Here is a 15,576-nt window from a genome sequence, read left to right on the forward strand (position 1 = left end):
CTCTGCAGTTTCTTGAAGTCACAGTGAGTCACGGCAATGCCGGTAAAGCGGACACAGTGTGGTTAAACTTCACGCACAGTATAATGGCGAGATTGCCGTGCAGTTCAAGTTTACTTCTGAGACAGATGTTCTCTCTGCCCTGGTGACAGACTGACAGGCTGAGGTTGTAAGGCAAGCCAACTATATTTCTATAGCACCTTTCAGCAACGAGGCAATTTTAAAGTGCTTCAATGAAACATTAAAGAGCAATTAAAAACGGTCATGAAAATACAAAAACAATAAGATACAAATACAAGAATCAAAGTGTCTGTAAGAAAGACTTTCGATTGAATAAAAGACTATTTTTCCAGTCATATGTCATCATTTAAGTTTTCTTTAAAATAGTGTTAAAATCTTGTCTCGTTCTCGTGAACCCAATCTCGTGTCTCGTCCCACCCCTATTTAAGTAGAATGTTCACGTATCTGTACTTGACTTCGCTATTTAAATATCTGGAAACTTTCACTTTTACTCCATTACATTTCCCCTCATCAACTTTGTTACTCGTTACTTTTCGTACGATGGAGTGAACGAAAAAAATCTAAATTTCAGTTTTTTTGTTTGTCAGACTTTGAATTTGATGTTTAAGAAAATGTGGTAACCCTGAATATGATGCTTCACTATAAGGAAGCCACAATAAAGTTCATAATCAAATTTTACTTCTAATGGTTAAGCACATTTAATGTCATAAAGTTTCTTTTGATTCTTAAGTACAGTAAATATCAAATACTCGAGGAATGCTCTAAAAGGTGACTTTAACTTCGCCCAAAGTCATTTTCTGGGTAAGATGCTTGTACTTTTACTCAAGTACTGCTTTCAAGTACTTTATACAAGACTGTTATGAGTTACTGACTGGTACATCTAAAGCTAAATAATCTAATAAAACATATGTAATCCCAAATGTAGATTACAATTGACACCGGCAATTTGAGAGTCTTTATTTTACTCCTGGTCTACAGTCTAACACACTATTGAGTTGCAGTAAGTAGGTTTGTTAGTCAGCTAACTATTAGGGCTGCATAATATATTGTTTTTTTTTAGCGTCATCGCAATATCAACTTGCGCAATATACACATTGCAAAAGGCTACAACATATCGCAATAGGCACTCAAATTTTTTTGTGTGAGTTGAAAGAAAATATCGACCGAAAACTGCACATAAAAATGTAACTGTCATTCTTTTTTTAAGTGGTGCCTTTTATATTCAATTCAATGTTCAGTTTGTTTAATGAAAAAATGTTGGAAATGATTTCCTTTTATTTGTTTTAAATTCAACGAGTGATTTGTTGTAATTAGCAGAATACTAAGAGCAGCAGAAATGCGGAATTGAGCACACTTTAATATCTATTCATTTATCGCAAGTAATATCGTTATCGCGATATTCAACGTCAGCGCATATTTTCCTCGTATCGTGCAGCCCTACTAACTAGCTAACATGGTGACACAGCTTCCACTCAGAACCATGCGTCCTCATTTCATTTTTTGATAAAATAGTGTAGTACAGTATATTTTCCGTTCAGTCAGACTATATAATACTACTGTGTTTTGAGGTTTAGTATCTAGGCAAATATCTTGTCACATGTTAATGTTTGTGCGTATGTTTGTGTGTATTTGTAACATCTCCCTGTCAGCTGGTGCAGAAAAATAAATACACAGATGTGTAAACACACACACACACACACACACACACACACACACACACACACACACACACACACACACACACACACACACACACACAGTGTGAGCCCTTCCCTTGCAGAGATTGATTTACCTTAATGTCCCAGGCCTGTCGTTATCATGGGCCTCTCAGACAGGCCTGCTATGATAGCTCAGGGAAAGTGGGACGGAGGTGGCAGCAGGCGAATGATGGAGACGAGCTCCTTATCACCGATGGAGAGATCAATCATTCTTACACTGAGGGAGGGAGAGAGGAGAGTTGCTTTGGTCTCTTTCCTAGATAAACTGCTCTACTCACTGTAAGATGTTTTTATAGCTCAGTGTATTTTAGCAAAATCTGACTAAGGGCTCGCGTTTAAAGTGTCCCATGAATAGACTTTTACTTGACCACAGTAGTGGTAGTAAAAGTATGTTAGTACCATTAGGAAAATGTACTAAGTAAAAGTATTCAAAGTAAAAGTACTCAATGCAGAAAAATCCTCACATTTTAGAAACTGGAAACGATCCAAACAGTTCTGTCACTCAACTAAGTGTTTAATGGTCTAATCATTTCAGCTGGACTTGTAGGCCTTTATATTGTTGGGTAGTTTAATTTAAAATAAAACATCACATTTTATAAACTGTTACTACTATGTGTTTTGTGAGCAAAATTGTTAATTTCTAAAGTAACTAGTAACTAGAGCTGTCAGATTAATGTAGTAGAGTAAAAACTACTCTGAAATGTAGTGGCGGAGAAGTAGAAAGTGGCATGAAAAGAAATTTGTACTTAAGTACTTGAGTAAATGTACTTAATTACATTCCACTAGAGGTGCAACGATGAATCGATTAGTTGTCAACTATTAAATTAATCGCCAACTATTTTGATAATCGATTAATCGTTTGAGTCATTTTTTTATAAAAAAAAAAATATAAGATTTCTCTGATTCCAGCTTGTTAAATGTGAATATCTTCTAGTTTCTTCTCTCCTTTGTGACAGTAAACTGAATATCTTTGAGTTTTGGACAAAACAAGACATTTGAGGACGTCATCTTAGGCTTTGGGAAACACTGATCCACATTTTTCACCATGTTTTGACATTTTTATAGATCAAACAACTAATCGATTAATCGAGAAAATAATCGACAGATTAATCGACTATGAAAATAATCGTTAGTTGCAGCCCTACATTCCACCTCTGCATTTAATGAGTAGTCACATTCAAGTACAGGAACAGGAAGGACATGCCTGACAAAGGTCAACATACAGAATTATGTTTTGTTACTTTTTGTTAACGTAAAGAAGAAAAAAATAGAAAGTGTTCAATTGGTAAACTTCCAAATATTTATTTCTGACTGCTTGCTCGCACATCAAAATCTTGAAGTCAGTACACAGCAGAACATGCAAAAATGCAAAATCTCTACAGACAAGCATGCAATCCAAGTATATACAGAAGTTTCCAAAATGTAAACAAATAACTAGAGAGGTTGATCCGGGGATATTTTAATGGATTGGCTAAAACAAAGCCAATCTTTTCTTTACTGTACTCTGCTGATCTGTCCACTTCTGCCTGCTAGTGCTGACAGGCCAACTACATATTTAATCAACATTTAAGAAAATCACAATGCCAATGCTAAATCACACTCAGCATTGGCAGACACCCAACACCAAAGGACACGGATCGGGGCCAAAAGATTCTTGATCGGAACACCCATAGTAATAATATATTTAAATTTACTTGGTTTTAAATGGAGCATTTCTGTCAAGGAATTAAATAACTGCTTATAAAGTCAAGTATAGATTCTGTACATGTTAGAGCACATTAAGAGCAGAGAGTCTTAATATAAAATCTGATCCAAGTGTGGAAAATGCACTACAAGCTTAACAGGGTCTCCTGCAGGGACCCACCGGCACAATTGACTTGGGATTGACCCATTCTGGTTTTTCAAGGCCGATACCGATTAGTAGCAGTTAATGAAACCGATATTTGGAGCAGATATGCATTTACAGTGAAAATGAAAATCTTTAAGTCAAAATTAAGATTTTGGAATGTTACAAACTCCAACACATAAATTTATTTTAATAAATGAGAAACTTTCAACATAATACCCAGTAAAAGATAGTCAGATAGTGTTAGGGTTGGGTACCGAACGCTGTACTTTTACCGGTACCGACCGAATCACGTCGGTATTACCGAGTATTGGTTCACCTTAAATCAAACAGTGTCAAATTTCGGTACCTGAGAGCACATAAGCGCAAGCTTATCTGTCCTCTCTGCATGTTGACAGAGAGCGGAGCTCCGACACACACGCACGCACAGAGGTGCGGACGGAGCAAACTACGTCGCCTCTACAGTTTTGTTGAAGTCACAGTGAGTCACGGCAATGCCGATTTAAGTGGTTTCAAGTGTGGTTACAGTTTTTCATAACTTCACGCTCACAGCGTTCGCTGTGATATTACTGGCGAGCCGAAAGCAGTCGCAGTGCTGGTGACGTTACACTTCCTGTGAGACAAGCAGGCACAACAGTGGTTTCTATGCCCTGGGGACTGACTGACAGGCTGAGGTTGTAAGGCAAGGCAACTTTATTTCTACAGCACCTTTCAGCAACAAGGCAATTCAGAACGCTTTACATGAAACATTAAAGAGCAGGTAAAAATGGTCATGAAAATAAAACAGGCTAAAAAAGAATAATATACAAATACAAGAATAAAAGTTGAATAATTATTCAATTTAATAGATTATAGGGACGGGTTTGGGAGGAGAGAGGGAGGGGTTTTATTTTTATTTAATTTCTGTCAGTGTAAAATATTCTAAATAAATAACAATGTTCTAAGTAAATGGAATTATGTTTACAACTGAAATATTTATTTTGTAATTACAGAGGGAAAGTACCGAAAAAAGTACCATTGGGTACCGGGAACCGAATTTCAGGTACCGGTATCTGTACTGATATTGGTTCAGATGCGAAAGGTACCCAACCCTAGATAGTGTTGTGGTCGGGACATGAAGTCAGACTCAGTGGTGAGTGAAACCGAAGCAGAGGGACAGAGATGTAGCAGAGCCAAAGTAGAACAAGTTTAATTCATTAACTTTATCGGTTGTCAGGCAAATAAAATGCAGATACAGATAATCTGCAAACTGCCATAAAACGGCCCGATAATGGCCCAGGGCCGATAATCGGTCTATACCTACAATTGACAGTGCTGAACACGGATCAGCACCCTGGACAGCGCTCTTTACTCTATTCATCATTAGGCTATATCCAGCAGTCTAAAAAAAAGGTCTAGATGCAGAATGCATGAATAGTTTGTTAAACATGTAAAGATGGGAAGTAGGTCATATACGGGAGATAAAATTGCAGCCATGAGGGGTTTTGCATAGGGGAGTGATATTGCATGAGGGGGGCTAAGAGGAAGCAACAGTGGTAGATCGTGAATGCTCCTGCTAAATGCTAACCTCGTGTACAGGTGTTGACTATGTATGTAATACAGATTTCAGGGTTTAACAATAAAGGTTGCCCGATGGCCCGGGGCAATTAAAACTAACAACCCAGTTGCCCATTCATAATAATTTAATTTGAATATTCCATTGGCCAATCAAGAATTGAGTTGGCGCTTGATGCTTTTGATGGTTTTTTTCAAACCTTTTTTTGACGGTTTTACTTGAAAAAATAAAAATTGTATACGGGCCAGGGGCCATAGATTGACTCTGGGCAAGTAGAATATTTTTTTTTGCTTGCCCGACTGGACAAGTGGAAAAAAAAAACCTTAGCGTTGAACCCTGGATTTACAGCTTTCCCTTATTCCATTTATATTCCAGGTACATATTTGAGTAGGTAGTGAAGTTTATAATTGTGCCTGCTTGTCTGTGCTGTTCCTCTCAAGCACAACCTGTCTTCAATACATTTTGCACTAACAATTTCCTATACAGACCTATCAAGACACATGATATGACAAGCATTAAACTCACATCGTAAAACTTTTTTTCATACTATAATTCAGTCGATAATGAAGATAGCATTTCTCCCCTCTCTTGATCTGTCACATGCAGAGCTTTGCCCAGCCAGAAAAATAGCTGTCAGATAATAGCGTTTAATAGCCTGCCCATTATATCACAAGCCATTTCTGTCTGAAATAACTTTGATCTGAGAGCTCTTGGAGCGTTTAACTATGGCGCAGAAGAGGCACAAGGATCCTCATTTAGCCTAATGACCACTTTAATCTATATCATGCGTGGACCTAACAATTGTCACTGATTCACTATGACATATCATAAAATGCCATATGAAATCCAAGCTTTGCTTTAGCTATTCAAGTCTAAAGTGAAAGTGTTATTGATCCTGAAACCTGGATATAGTGGATGGCGTGACAATAATTATGGCTCTAGATTGCAGGGAGAAAGAAAGAGACTACATTGACAGAACATTGTATTATTTCCATCATTTCTTCTGCAGCGTAAAAGAGCGATATGTAGTAATACAGCCTCTCAGTTTTAATTATTGTTTGTAAGTAGCTTTAAAATCCACCATGAATGTGAAAAGTCCCCAGAGGGCTTTGTTATTTGGTGCAGTTGACTCACTTCCACCTACCTAAAGCTGGCACACTGTGAAAGCCCACTAGTGACACATTTGAAGATACATGATGAAGAGGCAGATGGCCTCTGCTGATGACCATGATGTTTGCATGGTGTCCCATCTGCAGCCCTTATCAGAGGATATTAGAACATTATCAGAGGAAGACGTTCTAGATTGCAAAGCTCTTAGTAAGGAGTTCCCCAGCAGCTTTAAAGGTGCAGTAGGTAAGACTTATAAAACTAACTTTCTGTCATATTTGCTGAAACTGACCCTATGTTCCAGTAAACTACATGAAGCAGGTCATTTAATAAAAAATCTGGCTCCTCTGGCACCACCTACAGCCTGTAGTGTGATTTGCAAAAATCCACCGCTCCCTGTTCGGATGCACCAATCAGGGCCAGGGGGGGAGTCTAACTGCGTGTCAATCACTGCTCATGCACACGCATTCATTCTCCCTTGTGGGGGGAGGGGCTTAGGAGACAGTTTTGGGCTTTAGCAGAAAGGGAGGAGGGACTGAGACGTTGTTGATGTTCAAATTTTAAGGCTAAGTCCTGGATCTTCACAATCCTACCTACGACACCTTTACTTACCACAAACAACAGTGTAAGCTCATTTGTAGCCTATATCCAGGGCAACACGGAATCTGCAGACGCATATTTTCCGCAGATTTAAAAAAATAAATAAATAAAACTCATATTGTTAACACATCTCCACCACAAGCAGATTTTCATTCTGGATCACTGCTGAAAACGGTTTGGGTCTGCCTATATCTTACGACTTTTTATCAATTTCTAGTTATATCATTAGCCTATACTTGCCAAACAAATAACACGGTGACATGGCTGCAACGAAGTCTGGCGGGCCAGAAAACACGAGATATCAGACGTTTATATAAAAGTGAGCGTATCTGGAATGTCGGTCATAAAACTCTTGTTGCATAGGAAAAATGTGTGCAAGCATACATGTAACTACGCTAAGCATGGTAGGTCAAAGGTGAAGCATGAGGCCGGTTTGTGAACTGAGGGATGTAAACGCCAGACAGTTTGGGAAATAATATAACCATTGATCTTTATTTTCTCCTTCAAATACATTTGGTTAACCTGGGGGCTTTGTTTGAAACCAGTCTGCTAGTGTCTCTTGAGCCATCGGAATTTGTTGAAGCGATTCTGTCACATTACCAGACCTTAGCACATAACAATGTTTGTATTGCAGATACAAATGAAGGCAAATATTTCAAAAATTAGACCCCAACTCAATTTTACTTTAATGTTTAATATTAACCTCGTAATGTCCAAGTTTGTGACAGCATCCACGAATAAGAATGAGCACATTTGAGCTAACCAGTAATGTTCACTATAGAGAAATAACTTAGTGCTCTCTCGTTGCCTTTTCAGATATTCCTACAGATGAATAAGACCAGCTTATTGTCCAATATTGTTTTCTCACTTTCTGTGTTGCGCCAAGCTGTTTATGCAGTCTACAAAAATTACTGTGCTCTGAGATTTGGAGCCAAATGTGGAAGGACACAATGCCCAAGGGTGATTTGTTTAACTTTGAAAGGTTCTTTGGTTTGTGTTAGATTGGCTGGGAGCTACGCAGCAGTGGATCATCTAGCCTGTTTTCCCGAGTGGGTAGCAGCCAACAGAGCCTGGGCGATGCGCGTGGGTAGAGAGGAAAAAGATAACCCCACCAGGGACTAAACGACAGTCCTCATTTAGACAACCTAGGCAGGCCAGCCATTTAACAACACAGAAACAAAAAAAAACTCCCATTAGATAATCTGTTTCTCTCCAAGTCTCTCTCTTGGACTCTCTCGGGAGTGTAATGTTATTCTCTAACCAGAAGAGAACGAGTTAGATGTATCTCATGAATCAAATTAGAGAGCCTTTAATCCTCTAAAGTGGGGGTCTCGGGAGGGTGGGGTTGCAGATGAGGAAGCACAAACTAAAGAGGTAGATGACAGACGAGGGGGGGAAAAGCCCCCCACTGAACCAGGTAGAAGACAAGATTAGTCTGCAGAACTGGGGTGCTGTCCTGTGAGCTGTCAATCTGCACAGTTGGATGTCACCCTTTTCCTACGGTGTTATGGGTAAAAAAAAAGAGCGTAGCTAGGGCTGCTTCCTTTCTTTCCTCATCCATCCCTCCTAATCCAGCCTAAGCACTTAACCAAAGAGGGTGCGGTGGAGATCACCTGGGTCTGTGGGGGATCAAAGCCGCTTCAGCGAAAATAAGAGAAGTCTTGAGGAGGGAAAAGCTGATGTAACAAGAAGAGGTAGATTAGCATTAAAGACTTGACAGATACAACAAAAAAAAAGAAGTAGTTTCCTGGGCCTCTGCAGTAATCTTTGCCGTGAATTACAGCGCCTATGGATTGCTGTTAATGGCAGGTATACCAGTGTAAGTACCCATCAAAAAAAGCATTGTTTCACCAAATGAACAAAGCGGTAATTTCATTTACCTCTCTGTGAATCAGGCTGGACAGTGATGGATCCAGTTGAAAGTAGGGCTGGCTGTCGCCAATGATTTCCCGAATCGATTCCGATTCACAAGGTCCCAATTCAATTACATTTTCGATTCAATATCATTTAGGTTAATGAAATTTCAGTTACGATTCCAATTTTGCTTGGATATAAAAGAGATTCTCAGAGAACTTATTCTGTAAATTGCACAAGCAAGAAACAATCCTCAAATATTTTTTTATAATGTAACCGGTAAATGTGAACATTAAGAATTGACCCCCAAAAAGTTTGTTTAAAGTACTTTTTACTGTACAAGACTAACATTATATTAACATAATTAACATATTAAAAGATTGATTTGGGGATTTTAATAATCGATATCGATCACTCAAACAAAGATCAATTTTAATTGGAGATTTGATTGATTTGATTATTTTAACCCAGCCCTAGTTGAAAGGATTCAAAATAAGCTCAAAAGAAAGGATAGGAGATGTACTGGTTTCAGCATCCTGATTTGAAATGTAGCCTACCATCTATAATTTAGCGGACGGCTCCTGCCCGTTCTCTGTTCGCACCAGGCCAGAGCTCCCCAGTCATATTTCAAACCGCACATAGTAATGTAGTTTGACAAGTAAATTGCTTGCCTCTTTGCTGATAGCAAATCACTTAAATAATGAATTCTTAGTAATGGCTGCAGAAATAATGCATACCATAGGGTGACATGGATGAAGAAGTTATTACTGATAGAGGACACACATTAGGGAGCTTTCCTGAAACAGTGGTGGATCTGCCGAGAATCGATCGATGGCCACTGGCAGTGGCCACACCGAAAACATTATGTGGGAGAACGAGACTAGTCTGCAGCCACTGGATGCTGTACTAATTTAAAGTTTTGACCTGATGATGGCGCTGGATGAAAAGTCAGGGGATAACCAAAGTTATTAGTTTTCAAACTGAAGGGAAATTGGATTTGTCTACCAAAGTTGATGGCAGTCCATCCAATTTGAGATATATCATTAAAAACAAAGATGGCAACCCCATGGTTGCGCTAGAGGAAAAGTAAGGGGGTCACCAAAGTTACAAGGCGTCATAAAAACCATGCGAGGGAGCATTTTTGATTCAACATTATCGATGGAAAAAGCGTGGATAAAGATAAGGCTAGATATTTTGATGTGCAACTGCCGTCTGAGAACCATGGTTTCAGTGTAATGCTAAGATACTTTACTGCAGAGCTGGGCAATATATCAATGTTGTATAGACATCGATATATGAGGCTCGATACCGTCTTACATTTTGGATATCGTGATATGACACAAGTGTGGTCTTTTCCTGGTTTTAAAGGCTGCATTACAGTAAAGTGATGTCATTTTCTGAACTTACCAGACTGTTCTAGCTGTTTTTATTATTAGACTTTACCCACTTAATCATTGTATCCACATTATTGATTATTTATCAAAACTCTCATTGTGTTAATATTTTGTGAAAGCACCAATAGTCAGAGGATTCATGCTTTGGGGACCATGAATTTGTGTACAAAATCCCATGGCAATCCATGCAGTAGTTGCAGACATATTTCAATATGGATAATATTGGACCAACAAACATTGCCATCCCTAGAGCCACGTAGCTAGCATGGCTAAAGAAAATCTGAATTTAATGTAATTACATTTAAAGGTTAATAACTACAGCAGATCTATTGTTAACAATATCCAAATAATTAAATGTGCACAAAGAAGAATGAAGTAAAAAAATAACTGCACCCAAACACAAAAACCAGACAGGAAAGGACATTCATTCACAAGTGTTTGGCACATCAAAACAAGGTTGTTTGTCTACCATTGAGTTGTGCACCAGAGCGACGTTTGACTGGACAGCCCTAGGTGTTGGCAGCTCTGATAGGGAAGGGCATACTGATAATGCAGCTGATTAGACTCTGATCATTATCTACAGTACAGCTTATGATGGTCAAAATCAATGGCAGGAAAGAGAAGAGCTAGCCCCATGGAAAGATTAAATGTCTCACAGCGTATGATAAAGTCTAACTCATCAGACACTGTTTTTGAACTTGAGAGATTCTGTTTGAAGCTATTATGTATGAGGCACATTCACAGCCGTGTGCAGCCGAAAAAAAACAAACTTTTCTCTCTTTATCCCATCAAATTGAAAATTGAGCCAGGCTCACATTGTTTTGTGTTTTGAGAGCTGATTAAAACATAGCTACAACCTTGCATCAGCATAATCCTCCATCAATGTCCAACAGTGTATGGATGCAACCAATTTTGGTACTGCGGTCCACATCCTTGGACACTTTGAAGAGGGAGACATTTGACACCGCATCAAAGAGTCCTCCGAAAGAAAGAGAGGAGTGAGGTGGCAAATTGCAGGATATTAGCCAACATGAAACAGGAGGGCAGATCCTGCTTCATCATCATCATCATCATCATCAGCGGCCCAAGAGCCCCCTGCACTCAGAATGGGCCAATTATGATGTTTTGTGGATGATGACGATGTTTTGTTGCTCCTCAAAACTCGTTACAGAGTCACCCCAAACTCAAAGAATACACTCACACAACTTTTGGTGGGGTACTTTGATCTCCTTTTTGCGCTGGTATGTTCCAAGTAAATCACAACCAATGCTTTCATGGTTATGTGGCTTTGAAAGGAATTCTAACGTCTGTTTTTTGCATTTGAAGTATGCGCGTTAGAGTTTGGGTCACTCTTGGCACACGTTTTCATGATTTAATTCCAGATGAGTAAAATTGAAGGAAAGCGCAATTAGTGAGTAGAACAGCCATCATTTGCAGGAGGCATAATTATGAAAACATTACCTCTAATCTTCAGTTAAAGAGTAATGATTTTCACAATGGCATAATTTGTACAATATCACCTTCTCTGAATAGTGTTTTCACTTCTATATTAACTACGTATACATCCTATAATTTGCTTGGTGTTCAGTGGATGAGGAATACCAAAAATCAATCCAAAACAACACGGGATTGATGCAAGTGATATAAATCTTCGGTTTAAACGAAACAGCTTTCCACTTCCTCCGAGAACGAGCACACGGTCGAGTAAAGTTTAAGGCTTTAGAGAATGAAGTTTCTGCTCTACAGTCAATAATATTCTTGGGCGGCACATTCTGTCCTCTTGTTCAATTTCCCTGTGTAAGCATTACAGAAGAGGCTAAAAGGCTCAAAGATTTGGAGCATGCTGACGCCATATATTCTGTCAGTAAGATTCTTAGTGGGAGAGCGGAAATGGGAATAAACCAGGGCACCGCCGGTTATCTCCTTAAAATGACAACACAAACCTTTTACTATGAGGCGCTGTTGAGAAACATATAGGGGGTAGAAGCAAAAACCTGAAGGATCCCTTAGAGGTCACAAGTATATGGATGTTTTAAATGGAACAAGGGGACGGAAGTGGGACTCTAAACAATAGTTTTCACTGATCAGCCAATTGAAACATGTTTGAACATGTGTTTTCATTGAGAACATCTGTGCAGATTGGACTTTAGCTATCAAACCAATGTTCTTCTGCCAAAGCAGGGGCTTACTTAGGAACTTTTGGGTCCCCTCTCCAATATAGCTGTTAGCTTATCGACAATCAGCTGACTACGATTTAAGGCCCTGACACACCAACCAGACGGGCCGACCGTCGGCAGAAAAGCCAGTCGGACTGATCAGTCGGGTCCCCGAGGTCCAAAAATTGCCTCAGAACACACTGAGGCGACGCCGACTTGAGCGTACGCGAAACGTAATACGTCTCCATAGCAGCAGGCGGCGCTGCTCTGTATTGTTTCCATTAACAGTCTGATTATTTCCCAGAAAATGAAAACCGGCAGCTGATTGGACGAACGCGTCACGTGGTTCTTTTTTCTCCGGAAATTCACAGCCAGACTGTCATGGCGGCTTGTTCAGAATACGATCTCATATTGTACTAAAATAGTTCACCGAAACGTGTTTCTGAAAACATTTTAAGCGAGAAATAGGCCGTGCAGTTGCTGAATCTGTCTTCATTTCAGATCAACAAAGGTCAGTTTAAAAGATTTTCGTCAGATTTTGAGAGGCTCATCCGCTCCCCATTTCCGGGCGAGTCCCGACTGCCCTGTCTCCCGACTGAACATGTCGGGTCGACCCAAATGAAGGCCGACGGCTCCTCGGACGGCCGACGGCACGGGACACACCGAACAGACTCCAGTCACCGACCTCGCCAGACGGTCCGACGGCCGATTATCGGGCTGGTGTGTCTCCTCTATTAGCCTCTGGGGGCATTAGCCAATACTTTTGAGGTTCCGGTGTAGCCAGCGGATATCCAGATAAGTCATAACGGATATCCGGGCCATGACTGCCTCATCTGTGTGCTGGTCATTGTTTACAGTCCAAGGCGATACTTTTTGCAGGTGTTTTAGGTCCAGGCGACAATTAATCTCTATTAACAGATATCTGCATATGAATGCAGTCGTCAGACAATAGCCAATGGGTTCCGAGATTGCATTTTGGCCAATGCGTTTCGCCCTCTTTTGCGCTCCACGTAGACTCTTTACCTGCATTCAACCAAAGCCTGCACAAATGCGATTAGTTAATACTCCTCGGACTACAAACCGAAAACCAGAACGCTTCCGATACCAAAGTCTTATCACGTTGCCTCCAGATTCTGCGTTCATATGCAGATATCTGTTTATAGAGATTAGCTGTGGGCCTTCTGAATTCAATGCCATAGGCCCGTAGAATCATCACCCAACTGGTGACAGCACATGCCAAAAACTGAGACCAAGGCTAAGAGAGGAGAAAGCTAGTTAGCCTAGCTTACAGCAAATTTGGTTATCGTTGTAACCTTTGTTTTAAGCAAAATGGAGAGCAATAGTGAGCCGTGCTGAATGGGTAGTCATGATGCAAAACCATGTGAGGGAGCAGTTTTGATTCCACACCATAGATGGAAAAAGCTTGATAAGGCTAGATATTTTTATGTGCTAAAGCCTATAACCGTAATGATACCATGTCACTCAAGTGAGGCCACTGGGGCACTCAAAGATTCAAAAAAGTCATGGTCATTGCAATTAAATAGTATATTTAATTAAATTAAAATACTTCTATAATAGTGATTGCTTAATGACTGTAATTTGAATGGCCGTGTTCCTCTTCTTTCATTTTGATGGTGTAGGAGGATAAAAATGAATTTTGAAAATTGGTCCTATTTTGTTCCTTAAGCCCCCGTTCCATGATAAATGAGTGTATAATTACATTTACAGAATGAATAACCAATGAGAGAGCTGGTGCAATGACCTGCAAAATGCTGCAGGTCATGTGCAGGTGTGCAGTGAAGCTGTGAGTACATATTGTACAAATGTTCAGCGATCCACACAGAGCTCTCGCTGCACCCAGTTCTGAAGAATAGTTGGGGGAGTTGGAGTGAACCCCAGCTGCTTCTCTTCCTCCCCACCATGGTGAACATCAGTCTTTATCCCAGCGGGACAGGAGGTTAGGCTTTAGGTGGAGCTGCCTGGTTAGTGGGATGGACAGGAGACTCATTAAAAGTGATCCTCTTGTCCAGGGCGGCCTGATCACTTTCAGCCCCGCTGTCCGCCATACATCCCTTTGAAGAGGTTGGTCTAATCTCAGGCCTGTTACATTGTCATGGTCAACCTAGGTTAGCCTGCTAATGAGTGAGACGCCCGGATGAAGTTCACACTGCTGAGCCGGGAAGTCCAAGAGCTGCTGGCAGGCTGAAGGCAACACTATGAGTTGATTTACTAAGTGTTTGAATGTTGACTGAGTGAGATTAACAAAAAAATGGCAGTAGTAAGAGTAGTTAAGTGAGTAGTTTGACTGAAAGTCAGCAGACCTGATATTCAGTATTTAATTGATTAATTATCCCCACCACAACCAATTCCGTTACTCAATTTAACACTTTTCACATTGTGATGTACTGGTTTCACCACACAGCACTTATTTACAAAGAAAATACTTTGAAACTGGTTCGCCCGTTACTCCCGTTATTTCCTTACAAGCAATGTAGCATTTACAAGGCTATTTAAAAAAAAAAAAAAAAAAACGAATCAGCCTCAGTGCTCTCTCCATGTAAAACGCTACATTACACCACTTCCGGCAATCTTCACAGAGAACAACAAAGGCAAAACGGTAAAGCTAAAACCAAAGAATCCCTCCGCGTGTTAGTGTGTTGTTCGTTGCCGAGCTTGTTTTGTAACCATTAGGGTACTGACGTGTTTCAACTGACTTCTGTTAAAGATGTGAACTAACCACAGGCAGTTGCAATGCGATGTTGAATGAATATAGGAGAAACACAATGGAAGTTTGGCATTATTTTTGGCATTAAAAAAAAACTATTCTGGCCTGGCGGGGGTTCCCGTTGGCCTGGCGGCTCGCCAGACCTGTACAATTATAGGGGGAGCAGTGATGTACTTGTACGTATTAGAGGTGGTCCGATACCATTTTTTGCTTCCCGATACCGATTCCGATACCTGAACTTGCGTATCGGCCGATACCGAGTACCGAGCCGATACCAGTGTGTCATATATTTTATTATGTTTTAACAACTGTATACTACTATCCCTGTATGGATATGGTTTTGACTTTGTTGAAACATGAACAAACACAAACAACGAATGCCACAGAACTTTCTTTTATTATGCAGTTTGACAGTCAGTTATAACGGAAAAATAACATAAATAAACTACTTTAACGTAGATTTTCTTTAGGGTTTTATTACGTGGTATCGGATCGGTGCATAAACTCCAGTACTTCCCGTGTACTTATTGCAGTGTAAAGCAAGTTCTGTATTGAAAAAAACAATGGAAGGAGAAGCCTTTTAGAATGAGGTTTGGCAATGCG

At 40.0% G+C, this 15,576-nt stretch overlaps 1 protein-coding gene and 1 long non-coding RNA gene across 2 annotated transcripts in view; one reads left to right on the plus strand and one right to left on the minus strand.

Annotated features, from left to right (window-relative positions):
* Positions 1–15,576, plus strand: part of adarb2 (adenosine deaminase RNA specific B2 (inactive)) — a 302,664-nt gene that overhangs the window by 39,345 nt on the left and 247,743 nt on the right. The gene's annotated exons all lie outside the window — the stretch shown is intronic.
* The window catches only part of LOC118494689, a 10,962-nt gene continuing 67 nt past the window's right edge, over positions 4,682–15,576 (minus strand). Inside the window, exons 2-3 of the long non-coding RNA XR_004896818.1 lie at positions 14,106–14,111; positions 4,682–4,881 (exon numbers count right to left, since the gene is read on the minus strand). This is a non-coding gene — a long non-coding RNA (uncharacterized LOC118494689). The remainder of the gene's footprint in view (positions 4,882–14,105; positions 14,112–15,576) is intronic.

This window comes from Sander lucioperca, chromosome 1 (genome assembly GCF_008315115.2).
Source record: "Sander lucioperca isolate FBNREF2018 chromosome 1, SLUC_FBN_1.2, whole genome shotgun sequence".
NCBI lineage: Eukaryota > Metazoa > Chordata > Actinopteri > Perciformes > Percidae > Sander > Sander lucioperca.